The following is an 11,968-nucleotide window of genomic DNA, read 5'->3' on the forward strand; positions in this document are numbered from 1 at the left end:
GAAAGGTTTTTTATCAGCAGCACCATAGCTCTTCCCAGATTTTTGAGAAGTTAGTTTATTAATAGTCTGCATACTCTTTAAAACTATATATTTTGACAATAGACTTGCTTGGCTAATCTGATTTCGCTATTTACTGTATTACGTTTTTTTTTTAAATTGCGTCCAATCATTGGGATCACTGGATTTCACTGCTTTAATTTTTAGCTAATCACTAGAAATTTATTATTTATGTAAGGATTGTATGTAGTGTTTTTATTTACCTACCTCTTCAAAACAACGTGAAATGACCAAATTCTGTGTAGTTTGGAGAACGAGAACACGATAACGACTTCTTTTTTCTTTTCGGAATTTGAAGCTGCTTTACATGTTCGGCTCATTCTCGCCCACAGAGCCACTTCTCCCTCTTAGCCGGCAGAGCCTGGGCACGAGAAACAAGTGGCTCTGGGGACACACGATTTGATAAGCTGGATTTGAACAAAAAGAACAGCCAATCAAATGAACCGTTTTAAATCCCTTTGTTATACGAGAGTTTAAAACAGTTGATTTGATTGGCTCGATTTGAAACTCCTTTGGTTAAAATCCTGCCAATTAAATCATGTGCCCCCAGAGCCACTTGGTTCTCGTACACAGGCTCATCCGGCTCTGGGGACGCGAGAATGATATTCAGCTCAGGATAGTTCTGACGCCGAAAAACTCATTTTCCCATCGTCATTGTCGTCGTCGTGCTTTAACCGAGAGCATCCGACCCACGCGGAGTATGGGGATAGCACGCCCTTTTCCCCATTCTCCTCCCGGCTCGGGTAGCGACAGGCGAGTCTGTCTGGTAGTTTGTCAAGAGAACAAAAGATAAAAGCCTGGTCTTGCATGCAGGATTTATGTTGTTAAGATCTTGAGCTGGGTTATCAACCATATTATTACTTTTCAGTCGGTAAATTTTTTAACTATTCGAGGACATCTTTGAGCTGCTTTGCTTTTCAGTCCTTGGCGAACAGTAATTGTCAGTAATTGAGCATAAGATGCGCCTATGCTTTATGTTGCCCTTTCACTGCCTTCCAATTTTGAACAGCCAAAAGAAGTTGTAAAGGGTGGATTTTCACTAACGGACTTACAGACATCTGACATGAGTTTACTTGGCAGACGGAAAATTCATTTTCTTACGCACGCGAGTGGCAAACATTTTCATGTTGCCATGGTAATTAATGTGGCAAACATTAACTTGTTGCTATGGCGATTAATGTGGCAAACATTGACATGTAACCATGATGGTAATTAATGAAGACCAATCAACTTAGGCGAATTAACTAAAAGAATTTGTTGGAAACGTTGGCATGTTACCATGGAAATTAATTGAGACCAATAAACATAGGCACAAGTAAACAGAGCGATTTAATTGGCATGTTGATATGAACATTAATAGGACCAATGGGCCAATTCCGATATATTGGGGGAACAAAACAGAAGAAATTTCTTATTCATTCCTCAACCTCGACGTGATATTTTATAGTTTATTTCCCCAAGCCAGGTTAGAATTTTAATGTATCGGAATGTCCCTATTATCCTTAGCACACATTGGCAGATCGATTTGTTGTGGCAAACATTGAAATGTTACCATGGTGATATTTAGAACCAATTAGGATAAACACAAATAAACAGAGCGATTTTTTGTGGCAAACACGTCATGTTTTCTTGGCGAAAAGCAACTTCAAAGTGTTTCGACTTGTTTGTTAAAGGAGCTACGTCGCGGACAACACATCTTGAAAAAAATGGAAAGTTTTTTCAAGTTTGTCGATGATAATGGAAACCATCCTTGGTATTTTCGCATTTTTACTATTCCTTTGTTGTTTTTCTACATTACAAAACTATTATTTTGAGGTTTTCTTCAATTTAAAAGCAATCAGAAAAATGAATTAAAATATCGTGACATTGCTCCTTTAACAACAAACACTGACCAAATAAACAGAGCGATTTGTTGTGGCAAACACGTCATGTTGGTATGGCGAAAAGCAACTTCAAAGTGTTTCGACTTGTTTGTTGCTGCCGCTATAACCAATTCATTATGAACAACCATCACGTCCTGACCAAAATACAGCGGGTATAAAGCCAAGACAGTGCAAACTATTCTAGTGACAACATTGCCCCAAGCAAACACTAAACCTTGTTCTCACTGGAGAATTACATTCAGTTACTTCGTTTGCTATTTCTTCGTTCAATTTAACAATGGGCCTGAAAAACGTCCTTTTTCGGAAGAAAGGAAAAATACAGCCGTGCCTATTTTTTGAGCGAAAGACTTCCAACAATAACAGTACATCGCGCCCTGAAAAGTTTAACAAGAACAACTTGGCGATCATTGAAGAAGTAAGAATGGCTGTTTATCTAGCGCTGGGAGACATAACAAGAATGTCAAGGAAAAGGACGCGAAGTTCACCAGAGGAGCTAGCAGTGAGAAGGAAAAGCATAGAAGACACTCTTAGGCAGAGACGAAGCGCCATTATATTTCACAGACTCCGTTCGAAATATATGAGAAAACAAATGGTAGGAATTTCCCAGTTAGTGCTTCAAACCACTTTTTAACGCTAAAAATATAAGGGGTACCCCCTTAAAAGCAAAACAAGGGCCTGGGTCTACCCATAAGGCCCTGGTGCCTAGGTCCCGCGGACCCATGATCCTTCACTGGCTTTTTTCCTTGTGCTTCAAACCCTACGGTAAGTATTTGTCTTTTATCTTGCATTTTTGCTAATTTTTTACCTTTTCAGGCTATTCCTCTGTGTTTTTGGCACAGTAGGTTTCTTTTTAGCGATATTTTGTCGCTCTTCAGATGTATTGCATCGCTGAAGATATCCATTTGGCAACACAAAGTCGCGTAGAACACAGGCGGCCCAAGCTCACAATAAGAGGAGTTTATACAGTAATTCATATGTTAATTGTATGCAAAAACGTGACTCTCGCCTTGCACCATATGGAGGTGTTGTGTTACGGCGGGTTGCACTTATGATCTCGATGATGTGATTTTACCCTAATGTAAAATTAGCCAGATATATGTTGCAGTTTTTAAATAAAAATCAATTTTTCCTATCGCGCCGTCTTATTTGATGTGTTTTTTCTCGATTCGTGGTGTTTTGGCGATTTTTGAAGCCAATTAGCCGATTTATTTGTGCGGTATGCCTGACATGTCTGTTCGCGATAAGGTTGAGAGCTCCGCACGCGAGCGGTGTTTTGTTACATGATGACCGTTGAGTCGAATTTAAATTTCAAAAATATAAGGATTTGTATGGAACGAAATGAAGGTGGTTAGCAAGCCAAATATATTGAAAAATTTTTCAAAAAGAAATGACTTACCTTGCCTCTACGACGCTGTTGGTGAAGTTTGCGTCCTCCCTGGGCAGTTCGTTGGCGATTTAATGCCATTTTAGCCGATTTTTTTTTCGCGCTGTCCCCTCTGTGCTCAGGGAGGACGCAAACTTCACCAACAGCGTCGTAGAGGCAAGGTAAGTCATTTTTATTGAAAAATTTTCCAACATATTTGGCTTGCTAACCACCTTCGTTTCGTTCAATACAAATCCTTATATTTTTGAAATTTACATTCGACCCAACGGACAACGGTCATCATGTAACAAAACACCGCTCGCGTGCGGAGCCCTTAGCCTTATCGCGCACGAACATGTCAGGCTTACCGCACAAATAAATCGGCTAATTGTCTGTTTACATCAAATAAGACGGCGCGATAGGAAAAATTGATTTTTATTTAAAAATTGCAACATATTTCTGGGTAATTTTAAATTAGAGTAAAATCTCATCATCGAGAGCTTGGCTTTTACATAAACATACGTGCAACCCGCCGTAACACAACACCTCCATATGGTGCAAGGCGAGAGTCACGTTTTTGCATACAATTAACATATGAATTACTGTATAAACTCCTCTTATTGTGAGCTTGGGCCGCCTGTGCGTAGAAGGACTCGTTGCTGGTCGCCATCTTTCCCGCCGAAACTGTTTCGGCGTCTGCCTGAAATACGTGATGAATGGTCCTGCCAAACGATGCAAAGACCTTTCACCTAGAAGACGATGATACTCTTCAGGAGATTCTTCTCTCGACCGAGAGTCTTTACGAGCGAACAGACTCTTTGGAGTCCCGTTCATTTTAGCCAGTATTCGCTGCGAACAAGTACAGTATGTTGCCCTATTTCCCGGACACCCCTATTTCCGGACACTTCGACTTAAAAATTTCGTATATCGTCGTAACAGTAAAATTAAGTTAAACAAAAAGTTCAGAAGACTTAGCGATTAGTCTGCTTTCGTTTGCTCTTTTTTTCGACCGAGCTGCGCTCCGTTTAGAGGGGAAAATTCAAGTTTTCGTGGAGGTAGGTAAAAAAATTTTTCTTCGTAAATCCGATTTTTACAGCGCGTCAAACTACATCGTTTCAATAAAGCGCTCTGCTCTCGCAAAGTGCGCGATATATTATATTTATTTATATATTAAAGTAAAGGTAAAAGGACTAGGTTTATCAGCATATAATAAATTTTCGGTTTTCGCTCTTAATTTCCGAGCACGGTCACCAAAGAGTTAAGTTGAATTTTTGATGAGGTGTGCCTAATTCCGGACGCATACCTACAGCAAACTTGTTTACCTATTTGAAAACAATTTTATGGAATAGGTCTTGAAAAACAAGCATTTTTGTAACCGTCTGTGCTGTATTAAAGCTTCGATACCTGTTTTGGTATTGATTAATCTTCCTTGGCGAACTTCGTTTCAAGTGGCCGAAACATTCGCTGAACATTGTTTATGTCAATGGCCTGATGATTTCCTCGCTAAAATTGAAAGAAAAATGCTTTAAATTTTGCCTGAAAGACAATTTTTCAAAAGAATAATCCTTTATTCAGCCCTAATGACTTATATTTTGCCATGATCGGTAATAATATTTCCGAGAGAAAGGGAGTATTTTCCTCGTAACGATCGTCCGGAATTAGGGCAACTCGTCCGGAATTAGGGCACCGAATTTGACCAACTCTTTCCATGATTACAAAGAAGCCAAAGAGATTTAGAAGATAAAACTCTACGACCTACTTACCAGCGGTGGAAGCTACATTGTGGGTAAGTTTCAGCTCGTAAGTGCTGTTTTGAGGTAAGATATTACGGTTAGTGCAAAAAGTGTCCGGTAATAGGGCAACATACTGTACAGTCTGATGATCTGTCGATTATGGCTAATGACTCGTCAGAATAGAAGTTCAGCGAACCTTTGGCGACCGATAAGTCATTTGGACTTCTGCTGCGCCCGTTCGGGCACCTGTGGAGCCTATTTTAGGCACCAATAGAGCCTATTCAGGCACCAATATTGCCTATTCAGGCACCAATATTGCCTATTCGGCACCAATAGAGCAGGCACCAATAGAGCCTATTCAGGCACTTGTAGAGCCTATTTTAGGCACCCGTCGAGCTTATTAAGGAACAAAGAGAGCCTGATAGACATCTAAAGAAACTGGGAACTTAATGCAGTCTTATAGTGATGGCACTCGTAGAGACCATTTAGAAACAAACAGAGTCTGATAAGACTATCTGACGAAGCTGCAAACTTTAGTAGTATTACAGTGATTATCATGGTCTGTTCGACTCACTTCCAAGTCAACCTTTTGGAAACCATTATCCTCTTTCCCCAAATTTGTGGATACTAACTTTTGGATACAAAAAAATATATATATATAAAATAGCTATACCTTCTTATTCTGGAAGACTGGGAACTCCTGAAGTGGATGCACTATCTGCTCCCAAAACTTCATCAGCAATTGTCGAATCAAGTTCCCCTTCGAATGAGATATTCTGTCCAAGAAAGGGACAAGGTTCAGTGTTTTACTGGTCACCTTGACTTCTAAAATGTCACTGGCCCCCTGTATGGCCTTCATGCTTGTATCGAAAATGATTGAGGTCCATCTTATGTGATAATAAAAGTAACCATGGAGCAAGCGTTACCTGCTGGCAAAACAAATGCTTATCTGTCTATTTTGAGACATCAGACAGATAAATAGAAACTTAATTTGACCACAGTAAATTTGTTCAAAATTACAACTATGGCTCTTTTTGTGTTTTTTTTTTTCACAAAAGCTGCGAACAGAGTGTTTCTTGCAGCCTGAACCAGGTCGTAACCCTTGCAGAACTACCCTCACGCTATCACCATAAATGGGAGATGAAAAGATATGGCGCATTATACAGCCAATACTTTTCTAAACAAGGTTATATAGTTCCCTCTTTTGTAACAATCATCGTGGAGACAGCTTGACCAATTATCAATCCACTTGATATGTGTATTTGCACCGTTCCAAACTTAGTTGCCAGAATTAGCGTTTACGACGGTCAAAAGGTGAAGTCAATTAGACTCGCATAGTACAATTACTCCTAGCGCCTTGTGACTTAAAAATCCCCCCAAAACCGTACCGTGTATTCTCCACATCATTCCGGGCTCTCAGAAATGAGCCTTCGGTTTTTAATATACCATCCCTATATGTCTCCACCTTTACCCACATATCGGGTCAGGAGGCTCTGGTATTATTCCAGCACTTCATAGGTTACCATGAAAAGGATCTTTATGAAAGATTCCCCTTTTCATGACACGGTTTTTTCACGAAAGCTCGTTTTCCTGGTACCAAAAACCTTGGACCCATGTGTCTAGTGATAGACCCGATCAAATAAAGTTCAATATTGTACCGAACCTTTCCAGACGGAAAACATCAGTTGCTTTAAAGCGTCGCTTTTACCAGGAGTTTTTATATCAAGTACATTTTTTAAGGACTCGTTCATTTCAGTTCTCGTTACGAGTTTTTCAAAATTTAATATGTTCGGGTTCAAGACCCGCCCATTCGGCCTGTGTTTGGCCCTACAGAATTGATTAAGCCTCTTTCAACTTTCTTCAAGGGAAAGTCTATTCAAGTCCTTATAAACCTGGACGATATTCTTCCTTTGACTTCGACAACTAAAGGAAGTCATCAAAACACTCTGAAGTGGTTCTCCACCAGTCCTTAAGGTTCAGATTCAGACAAACCTACAGAAGTATATTTTGCCCGTCTTTGACCAAGGCAAAAAGCTTTCTCTCAAATAATGTCTTGAACGATATTTAGTTATTTTATCTTTTTAGGAACATACATTCTGTCAACAGTTTAGTTGTTAATTTCAATTAGACTGCCCCACAAACCGTTATAACGCATTGTGGGCTGGCTAGAAAATTTTTATGTGTGCAGCAGGCCTAGGAATGGACAGTCATATTTTAAAGCTATGCTAGTGTGTGTTGCTTCTACAATAGCAGCCGCCAGTATATTTCTCACACTTACTTTTTGCATTAGATGACCTATTGGTCTTGTGCTTAAACTGCATTCAGCACATTTTACTGTTATCCCATGTTTAATTTAAACTTTGCTATGGAGGTTTTTTTCCTCAAGGTGGATGTAACAGCCGTTCTACACTGACATCGAGGTTTTTCCTCTCATTTAAGTTTACATGAAAACTGGCTGTGTTATGATTTTTTAATTGCTCATACAAGTGGCGTTAAAAACTACCATTTGTTTTCTCATATATTTCGAACGGAGTCTGTGAAATATAATGAGAATTATACTAGGGCCGCCAAGCGGCCTGAAGTAATAATTCGGATTATATAAACAGACGAAGTGAGAAATATATGAGGTTCCCACCCTTCACCCTTCCCTGGTGTATTTATAGGGTGTTGCTTTGCCTGTCTATTCCATGGTGTCAAAAAGCCAGTGAAGGATCATGGGTCCGCGGGACCTAGGCACCAGGGCCTTATGGGTAGACCCAGGCCCTTGTTTTGCTTTTAAGGGCGTACCCCTTATATTTTTAGCGTTAAAAAGTGGTTTGAAGCACTAACTGGGAAATTCCTACCATTTGTTTTCTCATATATTTCTCACTTCGTCTGTTTATATAATCCGAATTATTACTTCCGGCCGCTTGGCGGCCCTAGTATAATTCTCATTTGCAGCGAGATAGAGAGAAGCTGTTTCCAGCAAGGAGCGTATTTGGAAAAACACCGACACAAGTTTCTCACGAACTCACAGTTCAAGGATTAATATGGTAACGTGGTGATGTTTACAGAGACCGAACTGACATGGCACTCTCGTATTCAATGAGACTTTCAATTCACGCCAAAATACGCGATAAAAATTGAGGGCAATTTCAAAAGAAGAAAATACATGAAATTGTGACTGATGTCTGACCACAAACTGAACTGTCGTAAGGTTTCCTTAAGTTAAGTGTGTTGTGTAATTAAGACTCAAAGTTATGCTATGTCTTTACTCAAGTGAAATATACGTAAATATTATCCAAATAAATTAAACAGCTTATTAATTTATCTGTAGTGCATAGATAAAGCCTGAAGGAAATGTCTGTGTTCGAGCCTGGTGTAGCCGGCGCTTATCTTCGGTTTCCTGCAGCATGAAGCGACCAGGAGTATTCCTACTCCCTCCCCTATGGGATACAAGGTCATTGCACGGTTTCCCCCACCCCCAAACATTTAATTTGCCGGTACCTATTAATCCACCTGAATGGAGAGAGGCAATGAGTTAAGTGTCCTGCACAGGAGCACAACACATTGACCCTGGCCGAGGCTCGACCCCGGACCACTCGATTTGAAAAGCGGGAAGTTCAGGCTCCGTACACACCCCTCAAGAGCCCTCAGGAATTAGAAAGCATACATGCATCAAAGATAAAATTGGAATTTGGAGTGTCGGTTTTTGTGGGGGGAGGAAAACCCGAGAACCCGGAGAAAAACCCTTGGAGCAAGGAGGCAAGGAGGCTTTTGTGCTTCCGGCGGACAAGCTTTAGATGTAAATAAAAGGTTTCATAAGCAGCACCATAACTCCGCACGTGCCTCTTTAAAACAACGTTAAATGACCAAATTCTGCGTAGTTTGGAGAGGTGAACCACATTAGCGACTTATTCTTGTTTCTTTTCGGAATTGAACGCTGCCTTTACATATTCAGCTAAGGATAGTTCAGACTCCGATAAACTCATTTTCCATCGTCGTTGTCCTTGTCGTGCTTTTACCGAGGATATCAGATCCGCGCGGAGAATGGGGAAAGCATGCCCTTTTCCCCATTCTCCTCCCGGCTCGGGTAGCGACACGGGGGTCTTTCCGGTTGTTCGTCTCGAGAAAAAAGGTAAAAGCCTGGTCTTGCATGCAGACTTTCTGTTGTCAAGACCTTGAGCTGGGTTATCAACCACATTATATTACCTTTCAGTCGGTAATTTTTTGAATACTCGAGGACATCTTTGTGCTGCTTTGCTGTTTAATCCTTGACGAACAGTTTTCGTTTTCCATTGTTTGTCAGGGATTGAACACTAAGTTTAAAGTAGTCATGCCTATAAGTTGCGCCTGTGCTTTATTGCTCTTTCAATGTCTTTAAATTTTACGCAGCCAAAAGAAGTTTTTAAGTGTAGATTTTCACTCATCAAACGTGAGTTTTTTTGGCAGACGCAAAATTCATTTTCATACCCACTTGATAGTGGGAAACATTGACATGTTGCCATGGTAATTAATGTGTCAAATACTGACCTGTTACCATGGTGATAAATTAAGAGCAGTTAGATCGATTTACCGTGGCAATGATTTACATGTTACAATTGTGATTAATTAGGACATCAACATTGGCTCAAATAAACAGCGATTTGATTGACATGTTGATATGGAAAGGAGGCTCACAACCAAAAGGAGGCTCACAGTGGTTTCCAGCACTTTCCAGCTCTCATACTTTGATGGGTCAGTGCTACAAGCATTAATCAGTTACCACTACAAAAATGGTATCAAACAAATGCCCAATCGTTGCTAAACACCTTGTGATTATTTTCTTGACGTCACTGGTAACCATAGAAACAGTACAACTTGTTAAAATGACACCCTTAATTTTAGCTATAAGTACTTATTACTCAAAAACGAGTCCAGTGACCCTCATTTTTCATTATTGACTAATGATCAGCATGTTCAGATACAACTTTTTGCAAAGTAAAAAAATTTTCTCCGTAGCGATTTCAGAGCCACCTTCCTGACCTCCTCCCTGACCAAATGAATACAAAATTTCAGATAAAGTCGCGGCCTCTGGCTTAAGCTTCGAAAAGATAAGCATCGCTGTGATCACATTAACCTGAAATGTTTCTTTCCTCCTTTAGTGGTATTAAGTCAGAGGTGTTATAATTTTAATTTTCCTTGACTTTTCTTCAAATTGTCGATTTTCCCTGACTCCATATAAAATTTCCTGACTTTTCCCTGACCTTGAAGAATTTTATTTTTCCCTGACCATTTCCTGACCTGTGGCAAACCCTGACAAATTTGCAGGACGAATTTATTTTGGCAAAGGTTGACATGTTATCATGGTAATGAATTAGGACCAATTAACATAGGCACAGACAAACAACAATTTGATTGCCATGTTGATATGAAGATAATAGTACCAATTAACCTTGGCACAATTAGCAGATCGATTTATTGTGGCAAAGAGTGATATGTTACCATGGTAATTAATTAGGACCAATTAACGTAGGCATAAATAAACAGAGCGATGTGATTGACATTTTGATATGAAGATTAACAGTGCAAATTATCCTTGGCACAAATTAGCAGATCGATTTTATTGTGGCAAAGATTAACTTGTCACCATGGTGAATAATTAGGACTAATTAGCATAAGTATAGGTAACAGAGCCATTTTCTGTGGCAAACATTGACATGTTGCCAAAGCAATTAATTACAACCAATTAACACAGCACAACAGATCGATTTCTTGTTGCAAAAATTGAGATATAAGAGAAAAGGACTTCATTAAAAGTATTTTCAGTGGTTTATTTTCAATGTTTAATCTTTGGTAGTTCGGAGCAGCAAAAGCAACTTCAAAGCGTTCCGACTTGTTTTTTGCGGCTATTAATAACTCCTTGCTAACGAACAACAAATACTGATCAAAATACAGAGAGTATAAAGCGAACGCGCAGTGCAAAGTATCCCAGTAACAACATTAACCCAAGCAAACACTAAACCTTGTTCTCACCGGAGAATTACATTCAGTTTCCTCGTTTGCTGTCGTTGTTCAGTTCAACAATGGGCCTGAAAAACGTCCTTTTTCGGGAGCGAAGAAAAATACAGCCATGCCTATTTTTTGAGCGAAAGACTTCCAACAATGACAGTGCATCATGCCCTGAACAGTTTAACAAGAACAACTTGGCGATCATTGAAGAAGTAAGAATGGCTGTTTTCCTCGCGCAGGGAGACATAACAAGAATGTCAAAGAAAAGGAAGCGAAGTTCACCAGAGGAGCTTGTTGTGCGAAAGAAAAGCATAGAACACACTCTGAGGCAGAGGCGAAACGCGATTTGCTGCGAGATAGAGAGGGACTGGTTCCAGCAAGGAGCGTATTTGGAAAAACACCGACACAATTTGCAAGTTACTCACGAGCTCACAGTTCGAGGATTAATGTGGTGATGTTAACAGAGACCTAACTGACGTGGCACTCTCGTGTTCAATGAGACTGTTTCAATTCACGCCAAACTACGCGATAATATGTAGGAGCATTTTCAACCGGAGAAAATGCATGAAAATGGATCATATGTTTGAACAAAATCTGAGCTGTCGCAAAGTTGTGTGTCATGTAATTAATCGATAATTAAGGCTCAAGTAAAATATATGTAAGTACTATCCAAATGCATTAAAATGTTTATTACTTTATTAGCTGTGCGTAGATGAAGTTAATTAGTAAGTAAAGTAAAGTAAAGTAAAGCCTAGTGTGGTCTCCAGGCCGGAGCTTATCCCGGTTTCCACACTGAGCATGAAGGACTAGGAGAATTTCTACTCTTTCCCTGATTGGGACACAAGGCCATCGCAAGGTTAGCCCCCCCCCCCCCCAGCATTGAATTCGCCTGTACCTATTAATCCACCTGGGTGGAGAGAGGCACTGTTACATCTCGTCCCATAGCCCTTTCGTTTCTCTTA

This window comes from Oculina patagonica, chromosome 9, assembly GCF_052425735.1.
Source record: "Oculina patagonica isolate OP01 chromosome 9, crgOcupat, whole genome shotgun sequence".
NCBI classification, from domain to species: domain Eukaryota; kingdom Metazoa; phylum Cnidaria; class Anthozoa; order Scleractinia; family Oculinidae; genus Oculina; species Oculina patagonica.